The sequence below is a fragment of the Trachypithecus francoisi genome, unplaced genomic scaffold, assembly GCF_009764315.1.
Source record: "Trachypithecus francoisi isolate TF-2019V2 unplaced genomic scaffold, Tfra_2.0 Lachesis_group10, whole genome shotgun sequence".
Taxonomy (NCBI): domain Eukaryota; kingdom Metazoa; phylum Chordata; class Mammalia; order Primates; family Cercopithecidae; genus Trachypithecus; species Trachypithecus francoisi.
Window position 1 is genome coordinate 6258196 of NW_022681455.1, and position 21389 is coordinate 6279584.

At 43.9% G+C, this 21389-nt stretch overlaps 1 protein-coding gene and 2 long non-coding RNA genes across 5 annotated transcripts in view; 1 reads left to right on the plus strand and 2 right to left on the minus strand.

Moving 5' to 3' along the window:
- Nucleotides 1-1971, minus strand: part of F13A1 (coagulation factor XIII A chain) — a 157395-nt gene extending 155424 nt beyond the window's left edge. Inside the window, exon 1 of one of the 2 annotated variants that reach the window (XM_033216116.1) lies at nucleotides 1727-1971. The gene's annotated coding sequence lies outside the window, so the exon portion shown is untranslated. Of the gene's footprint in view, nucleotides 1-1390; nucleotides 1518-1726 lie in introns of those variants that run through there. The other variant, XM_033216117.1, reaches the window with a different exon arrangement.
- Nucleotides 635-15908, plus strand: LOC117086675. 2 transcript variants are annotated; one of them, XR_004438523.1, is made up of 8 exons: nucleotides 635-720; nucleotides 860-1033; nucleotides 1405-1562; nucleotides 6601-6899; nucleotides 7075-7295; nucleotides 9763-10068; nucleotides 11890-12000; nucleotides 15752-15908. It is a non-coding gene; the product is annotated as an uncharacterized LOC117086675 (long non-coding RNA). The 2 variants fall into 2 exon arrangements; XR_004438524.1 differs by lacking the exons at nucleotides 7075-7295; nucleotides 9763-10068; nucleotides 11890-12000 and adding an exon at nucleotides 14401-14625.
- Nucleotides 11808-21389, minus strand: part of LOC117086677 — a 142507-nt gene continuing 132925 nt past the window's right edge. The window contains exon 3 of the long non-coding RNA XR_004438527.1: nucleotides 11808-12367. This is a non-coding gene — a long non-coding RNA (uncharacterized LOC117086677). The remainder of the gene's footprint in view (nucleotides 12368-21389) is intronic.

Sequence of the window (21389 nt, forward strand, 5' to 3'; positions counted from 1 at the left end):
TTTTGCGGTTTGCATAAATAAAAACTGAGAAGTGGCAGCAATGATTAGTCTAATGATGGAATACAGTTCCCCAAGGATCTTGGGGATATTTTGTGTGTGTCAAAACATATGGAAAGCAGAAGAAAAGGGGTTTATTTACATAAATATAAAAATTAAAAGATTTGTGGAGACCAGGATTCCCCCACCTTCCATAATCCTACAGCAGCATCTTCGCAAGAAATCTTTCCTGCCATATGCATGTGCTGTATCTATGTTCATTTCATAGAGATTTATGAGATTATAAGTCACTTTTAAGAATAAACTCACACAACCATGTCCAGATAAATGTTGTCTTCTAAAGCATTCACATTTGCAATTTAATTCAACCAATATTTATTGAGGGCCTACAACATGCCAGGCTGTGATCTAGGTACATGGCATACATCAGAGAACAAAACAGAATTTTTGCTGACAGATTATAGTCTGGTAGGGTTAGGGTGGAGCCCAGCAAGAGCCATAAGTAAACCCAGTTAGGGGTCTGAGGAGGTAGGAACTGCTTTGGAAACAGAACCACATGGAGGAGGATAAGGAGGTGGAGAGATTGGGCGTGCAATTTTAAACAGGGCTATCAATAGGCTTAGGAAGTCAGGGTTGCCAACATTTCCCATGCCCCAAGCCTGCTTCCCCTTCCTTTGGAGCTTGTGCAGGCACTGAGCCAGTTTAAACAACACACACCTGAAGGTCAGTGACCAGTAAGTACTTGTTGACCAACTGACCAAATGAAGGGGGACTTTGTTTCTGGGCCCAATGAAGGTTCCTCCTTGATCCCCTGGATTACCCAGTCATGACTCCTGGCGACTTGGCTATTTTCAAAAACCAGGCACACCCCCAAGAGATGAAGAGTCCCCATTGTAGAGGCCACCAGAGTAGAGAGATGGTTCCAGAGACATGTGGAACACTAACAACATGCTAGAGAAAAGACAACCACGCCTAAGGTGTTTGGTCTGAGAAGGAGACAGGAGTGTTTGACTGCATGAGGTGTGAATAGGTACCCGTAAGTATAGATAAACATATTTACAGTCATTGGTGAGCTGAGGGGGGAAGGGAGGGAGAAGACAGAAAAAGGGTTAATGATAGGGAGAAGGCTGGAGAGAGCCATCCTCTGGTGGGAAATACCAAAGGTAGGCTGTGGCATGGCTAGGGGTGCAGAACAGTGTTGGAAGATACACTGCTAAGGGGAAGAAGTGGGTTGCCCCAGGTGCACGCCTGGCTGGGTGAATGCGTGCGGCGGGCAGGAGCCCTCGCTTCTGGGCGTGTCTAAGGAGGAGAAGTGGCTGAAGTTCAGCTCCAAATTGGGATGGAGGAAGGCGATGCCGGGCGGGCTGTGCTCACTTGGTCCCACTCCCCTCACCTTTTGTGTTCCAGCTCCATAATCTGCTCCCCTGAGGAAAGGGGGCTTGTCCCTCGGGGAAGCACCCCCGACTCCCCCATCCCCATCTGGTGGCCTTCCAAGCAAGCAACGGCTGCAGGAGAGCTCCGTGGAGAGCCTGAGAGAAGTCCCGCTCAGAACCTGGGCTGGGCAGGTGCGGAGCTGGGGGCGGGAAGCGAGGATTGGGCAAGTGGGACTGCCTGTGACCGGCGCCACAGGGCCCAGGGCAAGCCGCTTGCGGGTTCACCCGGGAAACCGAGGTGCAGGAGGCGGACGCAGCGGGCCCCTGGCTCTTAGGGTGCAGGGACGGCAGCTTACCTGCAGGCACTCCCCTCCAGAGGTGCCCTCGCGTGGGCTTGCTCTGTGCGCCTCGGGGACTTCCTCAAACGGACTCCGGAAAGACTAGACAGTTGGCTCTTAAATAACTTCCCAAGAGGAGCCCTCACCCTCCTCCCCTGTCCCACAGGGTTTTCTCCTCCCCCTTCTCCACAGCTGGAGCCCAGCAAGGGAGCTCTGAGGATTTTCTATTTACTTCATCCTGGCTTGTTATCCCGGCAGGTGCCTCCTTCTCTCCCACTTACCCCTCTGACTCCCAATTTCTCATTCCTGCTTCTCCTCCCCATCCCCACCCCTAGTTCTGCCCCCACAACCCCCTCCCCGTTACTGGGAGTACCAGGCAAGGGACCCTGCAGTGCCAGGAAGTTCCCACCCATCCCTTTTGGTCAGAGGGTCTGGGAGGGTCTCCTTTACAAAGGAATGCTTTTGCCTGCAGGTCGGCTGCTACTGTGGCTTGGCAGGAGGGGTCTGCCCTCCCACAGACAGGTCACCCAGACAGTTGTGACCATGCATCCAGTGAGAGCAACGTGTCCCACCTCTGCAAATAAGGCATGGTCTGCATTCCTGAATCATCCCAGAGCCACAGCCACCGCCTAACCACAAGACTTCCTGCAGGAATGGGATGCCTAGCCCCAAGGAACATGAGTAAACGTCTTTAATAGTGCCATGCATATTAGAAAATCACACTTTGTTTTCTCTGAAAATCATTTTAGTGCATGTTCAAAAATTAGAGAGAAAGAAAAGAAAATTTTCCTCCTAAAATTTTCCTTTCCTTTCCTTCCCTTCCCTTCCCTTTCCCTTTCCCTTTCCTTTCCTTTCCTTTTCCTTTTCCTTTCCCTTCCTTTCCTTTCCTTTGCTTTCCTTTCCTTTCCCTTACCTTCCCTTCCTTTCTCTTCTCTCTCTCTCTTTCTTTCTTTCTTTTTTTCTTTCTTTCCTTCCTTTCTTCCTTCCTTCCTTTCTTCCTTCCTTCTTTCTTCCTTTCTTCCTTCCTTTCTTCCTTTCTTCCTTCCTTTCTTCCTTCCTTTCTTTCATCTTTCAGATGGAGTCTTGCTCTGTTGCAAAGGCTGGAGTGCAAACTCCACCTCCCAGGTTCAAGTGATTCTCCTGCCTCAGCCTCCCAAGTAGCTGGAACCACAGGTGCACACTACCATGCCAGGCTAATTTTTGTATTTTTAGTAGAGATGGGGCTTAACCATGTTGACCAGGCTGGTCTTGAACTTCTGACCTCAGGTGATCCACCCTCCTTGGCTTCCCAAAGTGCTGGGATTACAGGCATGAGCCGCTGCACCCAGTCAAACATGACTATTTCTAACCCTCTTCACTGTCTTCAAATTTCTGACCCTGCCACTCAATCTCCTGATGTTACAGAGAAGAAGAAGAAGAAAAAAAAAAGATGCCATTGGTTAGAAATTCTCTCAATTTTCTGCTACCAGATCTATGAACTCACCTGCAACCTTATCTATCTTTTCCTCTTTCTTCCTGTTACTAAAGTTGGGAAGGTCCCTCCTCCCCGCTGCATCTCCAAACCAGGCTTCTATGTTGCCTTGTTCTCCAGGGCTTTGTTGTGTCTCTTATCCACTCTTTCTCTTGTAGCTTCAAGCTCCTGCTTGCTAACACTGCTACTTCTCAGCATTCATGCAATTTCAGGTCTCTTCAATATTTATTAAAACACCTCCCCCGACCTATGTCCCCCCTCCTGCTGTTACTCCTCCTCTCCTCCGCTTCATCACTAAGTTTCTGCCATCTGGCTTCCACCTCATCATTCTACTGAACCTGGAGATCTCCGAGGCCTGTGCTCAGGCCAAAAGACAGGATTCAGTTCTTATTTACCTGACCTTTTGGAAGCGTTGAACTCTCTCTTTGAAGGCATTTTTCCTAGGCCTCCTTGACATTGAACACTGCGGTTTCCTCCAGTGCAGCACAATATTCCTTGATTGTCTCAGTCACTCCCTTTGTTTTAAAGTTCCATCTATACCCCGACACCTCCCAAATCTGGGTCTTTAGTTGGGATCTTTTCCAGAACTTCAGATTCCCTTATCGAAGTGCCTACTGGCTATCCTCGCTTGTCACATTCCAGTGACAACACACGCTCATCATGTCTAACATGAGATGTATCAGTTTCCCTGAAAACCTGGTGCGTCTCAGGAGTTCCCCACCTCAGTGAATACCATCACCTTACACGCAGGTGGTATGCCAGACATGTGGGCATCATTCCTGAGGCTTCCTTGTTTCTCTTCCTCAATCATCAAATTCGATCCCTGAGCAAATATTTTCTATCCTATCTCTTAAACAGCCCTTGAAGCTACCCATGAACCCCTTTCCAGCCAATTCTCTACAATGCAGTCAGAATGAACATTTCGGGGCTCAAATCCGAAATCAAATTATTTGCTCAAAGCCCTTATATGGCTACTTCTCTTTGCTTTTTGGATAAATTGCAAGTTTAAACTGACGAGACCCTACACAAGCTGGACCCTGCCTCTAGCACTCTTCTTTCCCTCAGCATTCCTACAATTTAAGGTTTCCAGTATTTTAAAAAACCTTCCCCCAACACCAGTCTCCCCTCCCCACCTTCCACTGTTGTTTCTCCTCTCTTCCTCTTCATCACTAAGCTTCTGCTATTTGGCTTCCATCTTTCTTCCCTACCATCTTCCTCTACCATCTTTCTTCCCTGCCTGGCCTCCGTCCACTGACTCCCCAGATGTCTTATGAGGAGTTTACCTTGTTGTAGTGCTCCTCACACTGCATGATCATGTTCTGTTTCCTTGGCTGTACCCGCACTAGACTACAAAAAGGTAGGGACTCCAGCCAGAGTTCCCTGGAGAGAGGCTGCTGACCACTTAACTATCCAAAGTCCATCTTTGCCACATTCCTTGCTGAGTGCTACAGAAAGGCCCTAAAGATGTCTAGCACTGCTTCTCCTCAGCATTCATACAATTTCAGGTCTCCTCAGTATTTTTTTAACCAGCCCCCCAATCCCTAACTATCATATTCTGGTAGTTCTCCTGGCAAATATCAAATCTGAGTGTCCAGGATTCCGAGATACCCTCACCCATGTGGGGTTTGAGGATGAGCAGCCACCCTGGTACCCTTCAGATGAGGTTGCGCAGATACCAGGTGCCCCCAGGACTTGGAGTTGAGTTGTGCATTCAGAACAGGATTGTCACCCTCACAACCACCTCCACGGTGTCAGTTTTGGCCTTAGACTAATAATTGGCTGTGTGAACATACACACACAGTGGTTGGCTTTCTGACTCCCCCAAACCACTAACCTCATAAGCATCATAAATGCAGTGGCTTTCCTTGTGCTTAACAAAGTCGATAAAAATGTGTCCAAGGCACCAAGCCCTAGAATGTGGTTGAAGCCCATTCATTTTACAGGGCATTTTCTCCTGGTTATATGGCTGAGACATCAGAACAAAGGATTCCGGTTACACAGTGAATCTTGAACTGTGCTAGGGATGCAACTTCCACAGGTGCATAGTCTCTGAGGTCCTTCAGGATGGGATGATGTCTTCTATTTCTGAATGCCCCTTGCCTGGCATGGAGGTGGACCCACATAAATATTTAAGGAATGTAACAGATGAGGTTCATCCAGGAAAACGAAAACCACTTTAGGTCTTTCTAAAAGAAGGAATTTAAGGTAGAGGACTGGTTACACAGGTGAGAGAAGAGGCAAGAAACCAAACAGGACAAGCCTGTCATCCCAGCACTTTGGGAGGCCGAGTCGGGCGGATCACGAGGTCAGGAGATCGAGACCATCCTGGCTAACACAGTGAAACCCCGTCTCTACTAAAAAATACAAAAAACTAGCCAGGCGAGGTGGCGGGCACCTGTAGTCCCAGCTACTCGGGAGGCTGAGGCAGGAGAATGGCGTGAACCCGGGAGGCGGAGCTTGCAATGAGCTGAGATCCGGCCACTGCACTCCAGCCTGGGTGACAGAGCGAGACTCCGTCTCAAAAAAAAAAAAAAGAAACCAAACAGGAGAAGGTGAGTCAACTCCACAATTAGCAACAGCAGAGAGGAGTTAGTGTCATCATAGCGGGAGGACTGAGGGTAGGTCAGGCACTGGAACTGTGTGGTCTTGTCTGGTGGGAGTTTTAGATGCAGTCATTACAAGAAACACTGTCTGGGTCAAGAGGGAGGGAAGAACTATCCTAGCTTGTCCCTTTCTTCCCGCTCCCTCTCCCTCCCTTGTCTGCCATTTTGCTGAACTCCACTAGAACCAGTTGACAAAGCACTCTGGAAAACACCGCCGGCAAATGTAGCCCCACCACTCCTGTGTTGGGGGCCCCAAGGCTATTCCCAGGTTCTATGATTCACTAGGAGGACTCACCAGACTCGGCCACCCACATGCCCACGATCAGATACAAATGTACATATATTATATGTACTACACGGTAAATCATGACGAAAAGATACAAATCCAAATTAGCAGAGAAAAGGCACTTGGGCAAAGTCCAGAGGAAACCAGGCAGAAGCTTCCAAAGGTCCTCTCCTAATCAAGGCACAGGGGCTGTGCCTACCAACCCTGGCAATGAGTTGTGACAACACTCATGTAATGTCATCTGCCAGGGATGCTCACCAGAGGCTCAGGGTGTTTATGGGGGGCTGGTCATATAGGTACCCTCTGCCTAGCTCATATTCATTTTCCAGACTCCTTGAAGGAAGCAGGTGTTCAGCGTGAGCCACACTTTTTGTACATTTTAGGCCTAGCCAGCCCCACCTGTCAGTCAGGGAACAGTGGGAAGACTCCTGAAGTCCAAGTTCCCAGATGCCAGACAAAGCCAAGCTTGCAAGTATGGCTTTCTAAGCCAGTTTCAAGTTTGCTATGTTAACTCTTTTCTGCACTCATACAGGGAAAGGGTGAGGAAAGCCTCTCCGGGCAAACAGTTCCAGGACTGCCACAACACACTGTGCTCTTTTGTCATGGCATGGTCAGTCCCTCACATGAGATGTCAATAGGCTTGGAGCATGAGGAGACTCCAGTGGGAACATCACAAGGCTAATCCAGTTCTGCCCCTACTTTCTTGGCCTGACCAGCTCAGCATGAGACCTCCAAGGAGACGTGCACTCCCTCTGGCTGCACGGGCCTGAGCATACCTTCTCACTCTTCTGCAGCTGAAGGGGTCACCCCATTGCCTCCCCAAGAAGTAGGGTAAGAATGCCTAAACACATCACTTTGGGATCCTGGCGTCTGTCAGAAATATGTAGCAAACTTTGGGAGTTGTGAATAAACAGAAAATACATAGGAGGAGGGATTCTGGATCCCCTCACCTTGATCCTTTAATTTTGAGTTTTCATTTCTATGGTATTGACACTTTTCTCTGCAGTCTCTCCAGACAAACCATCTTTCTCCTACCTGGCAATACCCAAGGAGCAGACCGTATTTGCTCAGGCAATGAATTTTCTGGCAAACTCTATTTGATTTACATGCAAAACTTCACATCTCAAACAAACAAACAGAAAACCCAGTCATGTCTGGACGCTGCTGGTTTTTTCCAGCTGAACAAGACCTGGATTTTGTTGGTTGTAGATGTAATTCCAGAGGGAGGTGAGTAGGTATAAATAACAACTGGCCTTGTACAAAGATGCCAGACCCTCTGACATGAATGACCCAAGTTCATCTCTTGGGAGAGTCTTTCTCCTCCACTGCCCTTGATCCTGTAGGAGCTGGAGAAAACTTTCCACTCCAGATGGAGGTGTACTGGGGGAGAGGATGAAAGGGAGGCTGGGTGGGCAGTTTGTAGTCATGTTCTAGCCACAGTAGTGAGCAGTGGGAGAAAGCAAGGGGCCCTCTGTATCTATTCACATATTTTTCGAAGCCTCATGAGAATTTTCACAAAGTCTGACAATGACATTTTAAAAGGAAAATATAAAGCATAACCGCAGTTGCCACCACAATAGGGCATGGGATCTAAGAGAGGACCATGCCTCTGACAGCCTCTTTTCCTTCTACAATCATCTGTACTCTATCTTCATGGGGAGCAGTGGTGGATCGCTGGGGGCTGCCTCACCTCATAGCAGGCAAATAGAAGAAAGCTGTTCTCACCTTAGGAAAGAAAGATTTAACAAATGCACCCACTTACTTAGAGTGAATATCTTTGTCTTTTAAAAAAATTATTTTTAATTGTGGTAAAATACACGTAAAACTTATAATCTTTTTTTTTTTTTTTTTGAGATGGAGTCTTGCTCTGTCGCCCAGGCTGGAGTGCAGTGGCCGGATCTCAGCTCACTGCAAGCTCCGCCTCCTGGGTTTACGCCATTCTCCTGCCTCAGCCTCCCGAGTAGCTGGGACTACAGGCGCCCACCACCACGCCCGGAGAGTTTTTTGTAGTTTTTAGTAGAGACGGGGTTTCACTGTGTTAGCCAGGATGGTCTCGATCTCCTGACCTCGTGATCCACTCGTCTTGGCCTCCCAAAGTGCTGGGATTACAGGCGTGAGCCACCGCGCCGGCCTCACCAAACTCTTCTAGTGAGGTCTGTGGATATGGGCCAGCAGGGTGCCCTTGTCTGTGGCAGACTCTTGCCCAAGAGTGCTGCTGCCCTCTGTTGTAGTCGCACAACTGCACCTTCTTGCTGATGAGGTGAAGCACTAACACCAGGCCAGAAATGGAAGGGACATCATGTCAGCCAGAGTCTTCCTAACAGCACAACTTCTGGATAATGATCTATGAATTTCTAAGGCAAGCCAAAGGCCATTGCATAATCACATGTGGGTGCTACAACAGCCAAAGAAAGGGGCAAGTTCTCCTTTCTTTGATGCTCCCTCAGCAATTTCTGCAGTGAAGTTTCAGATAACTGTGCCAGAGCCCTTCCTGTGAAAGCATTTCTTATTAGTGCATTTCTCCTCTCACAATGATAACTATAAGTGGTTAAAATAGCATCAGAAGTACTAACTCTGCGGGCCGAGACGGGCGGATCACGAGGTCAGGAGATCGAGACCATCCTGGCTAACACAGTGAAACCCCGTCTCTACTAAAAATACAAAAACTAGCCGGGCGAGGTGGCGGGCGCCTGTAGTCCCAGCTACTCGGGAGGCTGAGGCAGGAGAATGGCGTAAACCCGGGAGGCGGAGCTTGCAGTGAGCTGAGATCCGGCCACTGCACTCCGGTCCGGGCGACAGAGCGAGACTCCGCCTCAAAAAAAAAAAAAAAAAAAAAAAAAAAGAAGTACTAACTCTATCATATGGACATGTATCATGATTCACTGAAAATATTTCCCACAATGCAGTTTTAACTTAAACAGAAGTTGTTTATATATACATGTGTGTGTGCGTGTGTGTATTAATAAATATCGACAGTGTAACTTACTCAGAAGAGTTCCTTATGCCTATGTTCTGAAAAAGACAGTACAGATGCCCAAGAATATAAGAAATTTTACTAGGGGCTTTTAGTGGTCCAAGATTCTCCTGCTGGCTTCTGTGAGTGATAATGATCTAGAAGTCTTCAAAAACCCAAAAAGAAGTCTTCTAACAGCCATGACTTAATATAGTCCATTGTGCCTGATTATTCAAACTCCTTCTGATTGTTGCATCTGATTTCATGATCATAAAGCCCATGAAGACATTTGTTCTGGGAAAGAGAACCGATAATGTTTTATAAGCTTAACTGTGGGATATGATGTGGTATTGTGTTTTATGGAATTGGATATGGCCTATGTCATTTCTCTACTATATTTTCACCTTGTAAGCAATCTCCTGGGTTACTGTTAAATATATTTATGTATATATATATGTACACATACATATTATAGCTAGGTATGGCTTTATGTAGTACTTTCTTAAACATTCTCCCTCAAACCTGAAGGGTCCTTTAATGATTGTGTTCATTTACTCATTTGAGATTAGCTAATTTCCAAGGATGGATCAACCATCCATGCCTCCCCGTATTCCCACCCAAGTGTAGTCCCCTTCCACAGTGAATCTGGCTTCAACCAACAGAGTGCAGTGGAAGTGGCCCTATGCCAGTTCTCCACCTAAGCTATATGATGTCCTAACAGCTGCCTTTTCATGCTTTTAGAACCCTTAACCAACATTAAGAAGTCTAGCTACATTCCTGGAGTCCAGCTAACATGGAGAAACCATACTGAGAGACCACACGGAGCAGTGGGGACATGAGAGTGTACAGGGAGGGAGAGGAGTCCAGCTGCCTCATAATCCTACCAGAGCCCAGGTGTCAGCCATCTCTGCCAACCTGCAGCATGAGTGAGGATGCGAGTGTGTCACCTGGCAAGTGAATCCTCTGGCCCCAGTCAAGGAGCTGCAGTTGATGGTGCATGGAGCAGAGAGAAACTGCCCTGCTGAGCCCTGCCAAAATCATAAAATTGTGAGCAATAAAACGAAGTGGCTGTTATTTTAATCCACTAAGATTTGGGATAGTGTGTTATACAGCAAGAGATAATGGTGACACATTAATCTAATAAATATTTATTACTTGTTAGATTAACAAATATTTATTATTTATTACTACTGTTTATAATAGTAATACAGCACTAATACTGAATATGCTATAATATACAGTAGTATAATTAATATGGTAATATTTATCTATCTACTATTGGCAGACTTTGTGATGACTAAGAAATTATATCTATCTTTAAGGTCTGCAGTCAAGAAGGGCAAACTATATTAAAAGCTAGTATTTTGGAATTTTGTCAGCAAGTCTGTTTTCATGATTTAACAGACTTCAAAATATTCTGTTTTGCTCCTATAACAAATATGTTCCTTATGGACCTAATCTGGCATATAATATATGTACGAAAATACAAGTTAATTAACGCATTAAAGTCAGTGGAATCTCTTATGTCAGTGAAAGCAATATGGTTGCTGACCAAAAAAAGGAAGTAAAGGTTTTTAGTAAATTATATATGCACCACTGTTTTTTGTTTTGCCTTTATCTTAAACAGTCAGCCACTCACTTAAACTTTGGCTTCTGAGGCTGAGAGCCACATAAAAGGGAGCACTAAATAACTGCAAGTGTAAAGAATGATTTATGCTCCCTAAAATGCTTTATTCATACAAGGGAACTGAGGCTTGGAGAGGCCAAGGGGCTTACTCATCATCACACAGCTGGTACATTACAGGTTTCAGACTCAAACTGGCATTTTTAAAACCAAGTCCATTGTCTTGGCTAAAGTACACCTTCACCAACCTCCTATCTTTCTCATACTCAAAATTTCCCTTCAAATCTACACATTCCAAGATCTCTCTTAGAGCTGGGCCCATGGTGCTCCTGGAAGACATGACTGGATATCTCCACACCCTCTGAGCAGTGACCTAGGCCCAGGTCTTCTGGTTCAGTGGATGGGGACATTAGAATGTGGCAGCTAGCTGGTACCTATTGGAGACCACCCCTGAGGTGGGGTGACTCTACCACCCTGGGCGGTCAACAGAATAGTTTTTGTTGGACCCTCATATGGGTCAAGGACTCTGTTAGGTGCTGCAAGGAATTCAGTGGGGAGAAAGAGAGAGGTCCTTTCCCCTAAAAGACTTACAGACAGCCCCTAAACTTCTGGGTGAAGAGCAGAGCAACATTGAACATCCCTCCTGGACACCTCACCCCTTGGTTCTTCTACCTCACGAGTGCCTCCCAGTGTTTCTGCCCTGTGGACCCTTACTCAAGTTCTCTGGACCAGGGTGGTTACCCATAGCGGGTTAGAACTGCCCATTTATTCTAAATACAACAGCCAACTACCATCTTTATTTCAACCCTCACTTCCCACCACTTCTTCTCTGGTCTCAAAATGCCTTTCAGCAAAGGCAGGAAATATGACAGAAGAAAGTCCCAGTCGAACAAACAATAACCAAAAATGCTCTTTGTTGCTGGGTCTTGGCGATCAAAGACATGCACATGTTTGCCAGCTGTAGTTCAGATGCTTTCTATTTCACTCGGCATTAATTTTTTATGAAATCTATGGCCCAGGGGCCCATAATTGGCTTTTTAGTTCTTCATTCTATACTGTCTGGTATAATTGCCAAGGCATGATAAGACTCAGATTTTAAGGTGGCGTTAATGTATTTACCAGCTTTCCTATCTACAGGCAGGCTCACCTCTTTGTATGGGATTTTAATCATGTTTTGTTTGTAGAAGGGAGATGAAGGTATTCTTGGACTAAATATACTTGTTTTTCTTTGGATTTATTATCAGTATTTCACACCAGTGAAACAGCATACACAACACTGCCCATCTCAAACCTCAGACTTTATCTTCCAGTTTAAGTTGGATTCTTAAGAAGTATATGGAGTCTGTGCAGCGGAGGTAAGTCCTATTTAAAATGAAGCCTGTTGTTTGTATGAAACATGCTTATTTAGCAGTGTATGATAAGGGGTCTGTTGACCCCAAAGGCTGTCTTTCCTTTCACTTAGCAGCAGCAGCAGCCTGGACTTCGTTTCAGATCGTCTCTGGATGCTGTAGTAAAGCCAGCAAGTGACTCACTGTCTGTCCCCAAACCCTCTTTGCAGCCCCCATTACTGAAGAGTCCCATATTCAACTTAGAAAACATAGTGATGGGAAAGTGGCAGTGTTTGCAGAGTTGCTGGTTGCCAGGGGTCTACATGCAAGGCCAGTGCTGTGATCATTTTCATGAATTTCAGATGTCCTTTCTCTTGCCAACTTCGTGTGTTCTCTGAAAAATAATAAGAAAAAAAAGCCCAGTCATCTGGCCTTACTTCCTTAAACCAAAGCTATTAGAAGTATCCAGGATCTGACTAGGGCAGCTAATTTTCTTTCAGTAGTGATTATAGCTACACACCCTGCACAAACTGCATGCAAGATTCCCCCTCAACATAATTTTACATTCTTCACTTCTCCAATTGGTTTCAACTGTTAACAGAGCCCAGGTTTTGCATATATAGCCACATTTGGGGAGAAAGAAAAAGACTTTGTTGTAGGCAGTTTTGCCTTGATACTTGGCACTACTCCGTCTCCTGACTGCGTTGCACTCCTTTCCCTCCCAGGTACCTGAGACTTCTTCATGCACCTGAGTGTCTGACTTTTGATGCAGCTCCTGGTTAGGAACCAGCCCTCTCCACGGTCATTAGCTTCCTTTTTTTTTTTAAAACAAAACTACCATCTAGTAGGCAGCTTCTTCGGCACTATTGTTAGTCTGAGAATTTGCTAGTACTTAACTCGCTCTTCACAGGCCATAAAAATCTCTATTCTTTGAAGTGTCTAAGTGTGTGATGGCTGAATGTGTTGGGAGGAGCTGTGTTTCAATATGTTTTTTACTTTTGTTCTCAGGCCAGAAAAATTCCATTCAGTTTCATGTGTTCAGTCCTTGAAAACAAAAGGCAGTGCTTCTATTTGAAGCTTTGGTTCATTTAAAGGAAGTAATTGATTCTGTTCTGTGAGTATTCATTGAATACTTCCTAGGACCTATGAACTGATTCATGCTAGAGGCTGTGAGGCAGTGCCTCTCAAAAAAAAAGAAAAAAAAGAAAAGAAAAAACAAAAAAACAATGTGTACCACAATCCTCTAGGGCCTTTCTGATTAGCTAGGTTGGGAGCAGGGTCCAATTAATAAGCATTTCTGAAACATCCCAAGGCAATGCTGACATTGCCTTGGTGGACCCCCTTTGAGTAACACTGCTGAGAGAGACACCGTAGCAAATGCTCAGGGTTTTGTGGGAGGACATTGAAACCCATCTGAATTAGACACTAAGACAACCAGTAACACAAATAATTCAAGCCCCAAAATGCACTCCAGAGATATAGAATGCCAGTGGCCTTCAGGAGGTGATAGGAATCACCAACCACTGTGGACCAAAAGTGTCAGATTAGTCGCCACTATCAGGGTAGGGTTTTGGAGGCAGTGGGGTTTGGAAGAAAGGGTATGATGTGGATAGGTGGGGAAGAGAGAGGAAGGCTTCCTGGGACAAGAGAATATGGTAACAAATGATGATATGTTTGCACTGACAGCTGATACATAGTTTCTGCAGAAATAAATGAAGACCAACCAAATAAGAACCAGAAAACTCTACTTATTCAGAGCTTGCAAGACAGTTAGTCACCATCACTAACATTTTGGCAGAAATCCAAAGGCAGGCAGACGAGTGGGAAAGTTTTAGACTGGTGGAAAGGGAAGGTTCCAGTGTGTGCTGATTGGAGGCTGTTGGCATGAGGAAGCTGGAGGTGGCTCACTAGGAATGGGAATCCCATTTATTGGTTAGGGGGTATATTTTGCTTTCTCCAGTTGGTCCTATATTGGAAGGATGGACACAAATTTAAAAAGCTGTAATTTATCGATGGAGTCCTGGCCATTTTTGACAATTGTTGTAGAAGTTATTGCTTGGCTTCCTGAGTTGTTATGAGAGGTAAGAACCTACTTTCTACAAGTCTGACTTATAAGTAGCACGCTAGCTTCCTGGCTGGCTATGTAGAGGTGACATAGTCTCCAGGGCAGGTTGCTGCAGGCTGTGGGTTGTAGTTCTGTTTGTATATATGGTCTGGCCTTTGATGTTTGTACATTCACCCTCTTGTTTCTGGATTTTTGGGGTTTGCCCTGATGTCATCTATCTTTTCATATTGTTTCCTCTTCATTTTTTGAGAATATGGGCTTGCAGCCTCATTCCACTTCACCAATGGCTTTTGAGAGGTCCCTCCTTACTTTCTGAGCACTCAGGAGCCCTTCTATGTTCTACTTATTCTCTCATCCCTCAGATTGACAATGAGGAACTTCTCCTGGAGGAGCAGATATTGGTTCAGTTGCTCCTGAGTGAAGCCCACTCTTCAGGCTCCATTGCTGTTTACAGGGTGACAGCTATCGCTTGCATGGAGATACCAAAGCTGTGTGGGAGACATCAAGGACCAGGGCTCACAGTTCTCTCCTTGACCTCATATGGAAGGACAATTGAGTGCTCTCTGCAGAAGCTTCCAAGTCCCAAGGTAGAGGGAGCCCTGCAGGATCCCCTTGGATGAAGGCAGATGCAGGCACTGGACCCTTTGCTAGTGTCTAGAAATGGAAACTTTGCAGATGGGGTCTTTGCTGCCAAAGCTAACATCCTAAAGGCTCGTGGCCCCAAACAGCTGAGTGGGGTCACCTCTTTTTCCAGCAAGTGCTTAAAAAGGCTCCATATCAATGCTCCCTAGACACCACATTGAAGCTTTGCAGGACGACTCTCTGTTCTCACCCTCTGTCGGCAGCTGCTTTGGCCACAGTCAACTTCTATCTTCCATCAGAGATGGCCTTCCTTCAGGCTTCTTGACCAGCTCTTTGACGGCACATAACCTTTTAGCCACCTCCCTAATTCTGCAGGTGGCTCACCACTGTTTATTTATCCCATTTCTTTTGCTCTCTGAAACTCCTCTTGGGGTGGCTCCCAGGAGGTCTAGTGAGCCATAGCACCTAATTAATTCCTCATGAGAAGTTCACATGTTGGGCCATCCTTTCTCATTTTTTTTTCAGAATTGCTTATTTGTTGCACTTATAGTCATTTCTCATGGAAAAAATTTAACATAGAATCCATCATATATTAGATTATTCCAGTATACTAAAATGGTCACAGGCACTCAACGTAACATATTTTAGCATTTAAAAAATCCATAGCAGAGATTTTTTCATTTATAATAATCATAGATATTATTAAAGTAAATAATACATCTGGGAGCTAGGGCTTTTTCACCTTTGAATTCAGACATGTTGGGTGTGTTTAAGCATATGCATTTATTTTTTCTGGGCAGAAAACAAATATCTTTGTGACGGTTGTGTAAACAATGAAAAATTAAGTTATTGAAATAATGATTCTGTTTTGTATATTGAAATTAGAGATTGTTGGCTGCTCCTCAATATTCATTTTCTTCTTCCTCTATAGTATTTGAACCTCCAGTATTTAGCTATGCACTTGTCTGCAAGAAGAATCTTACTTTCCAACTTTTCTTATATCTGGTTACAGCCAGATGACTGAACTGTAAACAAGGGGTATAAAAGGAGATATGTGTGTGTGAAATTTCTGGCGTGAGTCCTTAAAAGGTGGAGATGTGCTCTTTCTGGACTTATTTTCCTTTCTGCTAGCTGGAACATGAACATGATGGCTGGAGCTAAGGCAGCCATGTGCATCACACTGGGAAAGCCTTAAGGATGGTGTATGATGCAGCCAATTAGAAGGAACCTGAGCTCATTCCAGCCCTGGATCACCTCCTCAGTCTCTTAAGTGAGAGTTAAATAAACATTTGATCAGTTTTTTTTTTTTTTGAGACGGAGTCTCGCTCTGCCGCCCAGGCTGGAGTGCTGTGGCCAGATCTCAGCTCACTGCAAGCTCCGCCTCCCAGGTTCACGCCATTCTCCTGCCTCAGCCTCCCGAGTAGCTGGGACTACAGGCGCCCGCCACCTCGCCCGGCTAATTTTTTTGTATTTTTTAGTAGAGACGGGGTTTCACCGTGTTAGCCAGGATGGTCTCGATCTCCTGACCTCGTGATCCACCCGTCTCAGTTTTTAAAAAGCACTGTTATTCTTGTTTTTTAATCACTTGTAACCAAGCCTGATCACAACTAATGAAACACCAAAATAATCAAATATCAAGGAATAAATTTTGCACTGTCCTTTAAAAAGATGGAAGGAGCATTCATGCCCTATAGGACTGCCTAAATCCACCCAGAAGCATATTCACTAGAGTCTCAAATAGTAGCTCATCATGGTCACAGTCTTCAATGAGTTAGAGCTGCTCATACACTGAGGATACTGCAGAGGTCTTACTGGAATTAAGACCTCTGGAAAATCTCAGTTTAGAAATGATAGAAAGATGCATTTTCTTAAAAAAATAAAATCAGAATGGGGTAACCTAAAATAATTAGATGATCAAAGCCAGTCTTCACTGTCACAATGTCAAATACGTTTAGGGACAAACAGGTAATGTTAATGTAGTTTGATTTAGGACACCTGAGTGTCAGGAACACGTATGCAAACCTGAGAGTCCTTGTTCTGTCTGAACGCACTCAGATTTTTCTAAAATACGTGTCTGGCTAAATAAGACTTGTCTGTGAGCTGGTCCTATTCTCAGGTCACCAGTTTGTGCTCCCAGTAAGTTTTTATCAACATTTTCATTGGATTAGAGTAGACTTTGTTGTTGGGACAAGACATGATTTCAGGTTTCCATTATAATTAAGGGGAAGACAAGATGGATCAGTACAGGTGACTTTTAGAACCTGAAATGCCTCACTGGGCTCAAGGGTTAAAATCTGGGATGGTTATCTTTGAGCTTGGCGTGAAGTGTGGTGGCCAAGAGAATGATCCATATTAGAAACCTAAATACCAGACAGACAAAGAAAGGAAGTGCACATCCAGGGTTGAGACCAAGAGAACTAGAGGTTCAGATTCAGAGAGTAAGCCATCAGTCTCTGAGCAAGAGAGAAGAAATAACCTGAATGGGAAGTAAACATTTTTTAAAAATTTTAAATTAAAATAAAATTGATGTCTTGTATGTTGTATATAAATATTAGATTTAAGTTAAGAAAGGATAAAATGCAGAAAACATAGACCATATGCAGATAGGCTAATAGCCATTCTTCCCATCGACCCACACAAAAATAAAAGGCTCAAAAATCATTACATAAAATCAGGATCTATAACAATACCTAGAGTTAACAACCCACCTACTTGGTTAAAGTTCCCTTTAATTTAAACAGGTGTCATGATTCTGAAAGTTATTAAGACTACATCTGTCCCTTTCAAGCTCTAATTTGATTATTGACAAGTATAAAAGATTGTTTCATAGATTGTTCTTAATATAGGCTATACCGGTCCAACTCCCTTATGACAAAGCTGACAAAATTTGAGAAAATGAAACACATTTTCCTATAACATTACTCTTTTTCCAGTGTGTAGCATTGTAACTGAATTAGCATTACTTAGCTAGAAAAACATAGTTAATTTTATTTGGGTTGGGAAAAGAACTGGAATATTAGAAGAAACTATATACTAAAAAAGGGGGCAGGAAACGAGCCACAAATCTTAAGGTTTATTAATGCATCCTTCACTTGTGAGCTATTTTTACTCTAGTGAAGAGAGATAGCATACAAAAAAATTTGCCAAAGCAGCTCAATACATGGGAATCAGCATGTCGACACCTAAAAGGAGGTAAAACACAGCTCAATAGTATCAGCCCAATTTCTCACATCTTTACTGTGGGACAGATGGAGAAACAAACTGACATCCAAAAGGTCACTGATTTTGATATTCCTAGGACAGAAATGCTCCCAACTGGCAGCAAATCCACAAGTCACTGAAGTGTGGAGGACTAATCCACTTTATCGCCTTCATCAAATATTTAGAAATGGTAACATTACTCATTGGAAAACCACTAAGGGGATAAAAAAGAAACGTTGGCGGGCACAGTGCCTTACACCTGTAATCCCAGCACTTTGGGAGGCCGAGGTGGGCAGATCACCTGAGGTCAGGAGTTCAAGACCAGCCTGGGCCACATGGAAAAACCCTGTCTCTACTAAAAGTACAAAAATTAGCCAGGCATGGTGGCACATGCCTGTAATCCCAGTGACTCAGGAGGCTAAGGTAGGAGAATCGCTTGAACCCGAGAGGCAGAGGTTGCAGTGAGCGGAGACTGAGCCAGTGCACTCCAGCCTGGGGGACAGAGGGAGACCAAGTCTCAGAAGAAAAAAAAAAAAGGAATGCTTAGGTTCTATGGTTTAATATATGCACAAACTGAACACTTTATTAAACCGTTAGAATTGTTTTTCCATGAAAACAAAAACCTCTTTGTGGGAATTTGAGAAACAGAGTTGATGGTACTGTGTCTCCAAAAGATTTACATATGACTTTGTGTAGAAACACTAAAATCTCACACACACACATCACAATGGAAGAGACCCGCAGTCACAGACCAGATGAAAATGCTCAGTCTGCCAGTGACAGATTTTTTACAGTAAGGACTGGACTTTGAAGATTTACCTTAAAGATTGAGTTGCTGGCCTGAAACAGAATACCAGTGAGGCTTCCCACTGGAATCTCTTCATCCCAGAAAACTGTTTCAGGGACATGGACCCAAAAAAGTCCCTAAACTGTATGCAGCTGTTTTTGGAATAATGAATTATAAGCCCTTCTAAACGTAGAGTTGGTCACTAAAGTAAGTGTTATCCTGGGATTCACTGCAAATATTGTGCAATTAAGTAACCCATTAAGCACAAGCTTCAAAACAGAAACTTCTTCCTAATAACTGTAAAGTTTTGCACAACCACACAATGAAAGCCAAATAATCCACTCACAATAAAACCCGGTTCGATAAGATACAGAAGGTTACGCTATGAAACAACAGCCATCACAAATTAATACAGTTTTGCTCCCCAAGTACTATAGTTCTTTTTCGGAACATTGGTTGCCCTTTTAAAATTTTATTGATAAGGAACAAAACAACTACACAAGACCAGGATGTTGAAAGGTAATCTATATCCTCAAGATAAAGTTAAGGGTATTATAAACAAGTTCTATCACATAAACTGCATTTACCTTTCCCCTCTACAAGTTATGGTACCCATCAGCTGCTGGAATCCCAAAGCAATGAACAAACAATTAGAATTATATGCCTTGGTTTTGTTTTTATTAGTCAGAATGAAAAAAATAATAGCCTGGCGTTGAAGGCACAATGGATTTGAAATAACACCTAAGTCAGAGTCATAGCTGTGCCACCTTCGAATGTGCAACTTGGGAAACTCAATTTATTTTTTGTCTTGAGTTTCTTTTCTATAAATTGAGAAACTGGAATAGATTAGCTCTCTCTCTCTCTCTCTTTTTTTTTTTTTGACGGAGTTTTGCTCTTGTTGTACAGGCTGGAGTGCAATGGGGCAATCTCAACTCACTGCAACCTCTGCCTCCCAGGTTCAAGTGATTTCCCCTGCCTCAGCATCCCTCGTAGCTAGGATTACAGGTGCCCGCCACCATGCCCAGCTATTTTTTTTTTTTTTGTATTTTTAGTAGAGATGGGGTATCACTATGTTGGCCAGGCTGGTCTCGAACTCCTGACCTCAGGCTATCCACCAGCCTCAATCTCCCCAAGTGCTGGGATTACAGGCATGAGCCACCGCGCCCGGCTAGAATAGATTATTTCTAAAAGCTTTTCAAGATCTGACATTAGTATAATGATGAGCAGCTATTCTTTCCTTTAGGAATTCCTGGAGGGCTTTGCTGTCATTTCTTCATAACACCTACTGGGGACACTATTGCTTTCTCCCTTAGTATCTTTCTTATGAGAACCACATGCCTGGAGGTAATCAATTTCCTTTGGTGGTTGGTGGCTCATAAATAGGCATGGGACTTAAGTTAGGGAATCCAGGATCAGGGATGCTGGGAAAGTTCATTATTAATTTTCTGCAAAAACTTCTGAAAATAACTCTGCTTTCTTTCTTTGAACTCGGCTGGGTGCAAAATGCGAAATCTGAAGTGTTAGTACTATCTCTCTACCACCCTAGAGGTGAAGTTAATGTGTGGAGAAAAGCTGAGTCCAAAGACTGTCAGGAAAAACACATCCAAAACCACAGGATTAAGTCAGCAAGAAAGCCAACCCTACTCTGAACTTTGAGTTGTGTGAGCCAACACATTTTCTATTGCTCCAGCCACTTGGAGTTGATCTTTTATATAATCAAATAGACATTTGACATTTCTATTTCATTGTACTTGAACTATCCATTTCTGCTTTTTTTTTTTTTTTTGTAGAGACGGAGTCTTGCTCTGTCACCCAGGCTGCAGTGCAGTGGCACAATCTTGGCTCACTGCAACTTCTGCCTCCTGTGTTCAAGCGATTCTCCTGCCTCAGCCTCCCAAGTAGCTGGGACTACAGGCGCATGCCATCACGCCTGGCTAATTTCTTTTATATTTTAGTAGAGACGGGGTTTCACCGTGTTGCCCAGATGGGTCTCGAACTCCTGGGCTCAGGCAATCCATCAGCCTCAGCCTCCCAAAGTGATAGGATTATAGGCATGAGCCACCGCGTCCGGCCCATTTCTGCTTATGTTTCCTTTGCACCCACTTTGCATGCCATGGTGGAAGTCCTAAGAGTGATTCACCTGCAATGTGCCCACTTGATCTAGAATCTCAGAGGGCTTATTTTATGTGTGTCCAGTAAAGGAAAGTGACAGATTTGAAATTCACCTGGAAATGGCTAAATAAATGAAGAGAACATATAACTTAAAACCAAATAAAATTGAGGGAGATAATTAATGTCAACTTGGAATTTAGCTCTTTCTGTCATGACATAATTTGAGTTCTACCAGAGATTTGATTTTTTTTTTTTTTGGTCCCACAAAGTGAAAGATGTCTCTTTTAATTTCTCAGTAATGGTGGGAACAATGTCACATGCCTATTCTTAGCCTTCAATCTTTATTTTGCTTCTACCTTGGAAACTAGATCATTTATAAAAAATGATAAGACAGACCCTCATCTGTACTTTGCAAACAAGTAAGAAAGTTAGCTTGTTCTCCATTCAACTGTACTTTTTAAGAGAGAAGGAAGACAGTGAAGAACAAATCTTAATTGAATTATAAACCACATTATTTTTATAGATGTGAGTTTAGTCATTTTCATTTAAGAATTTTTAGTGTTCATTTGGAAAGTCTTACATCTTAAATATATTTTTGTAAGTAAGTACATTGGGTTAAATGTTAATTGACTTATACATGAAGCACCAAATAGTTAAAACCATCTGCCA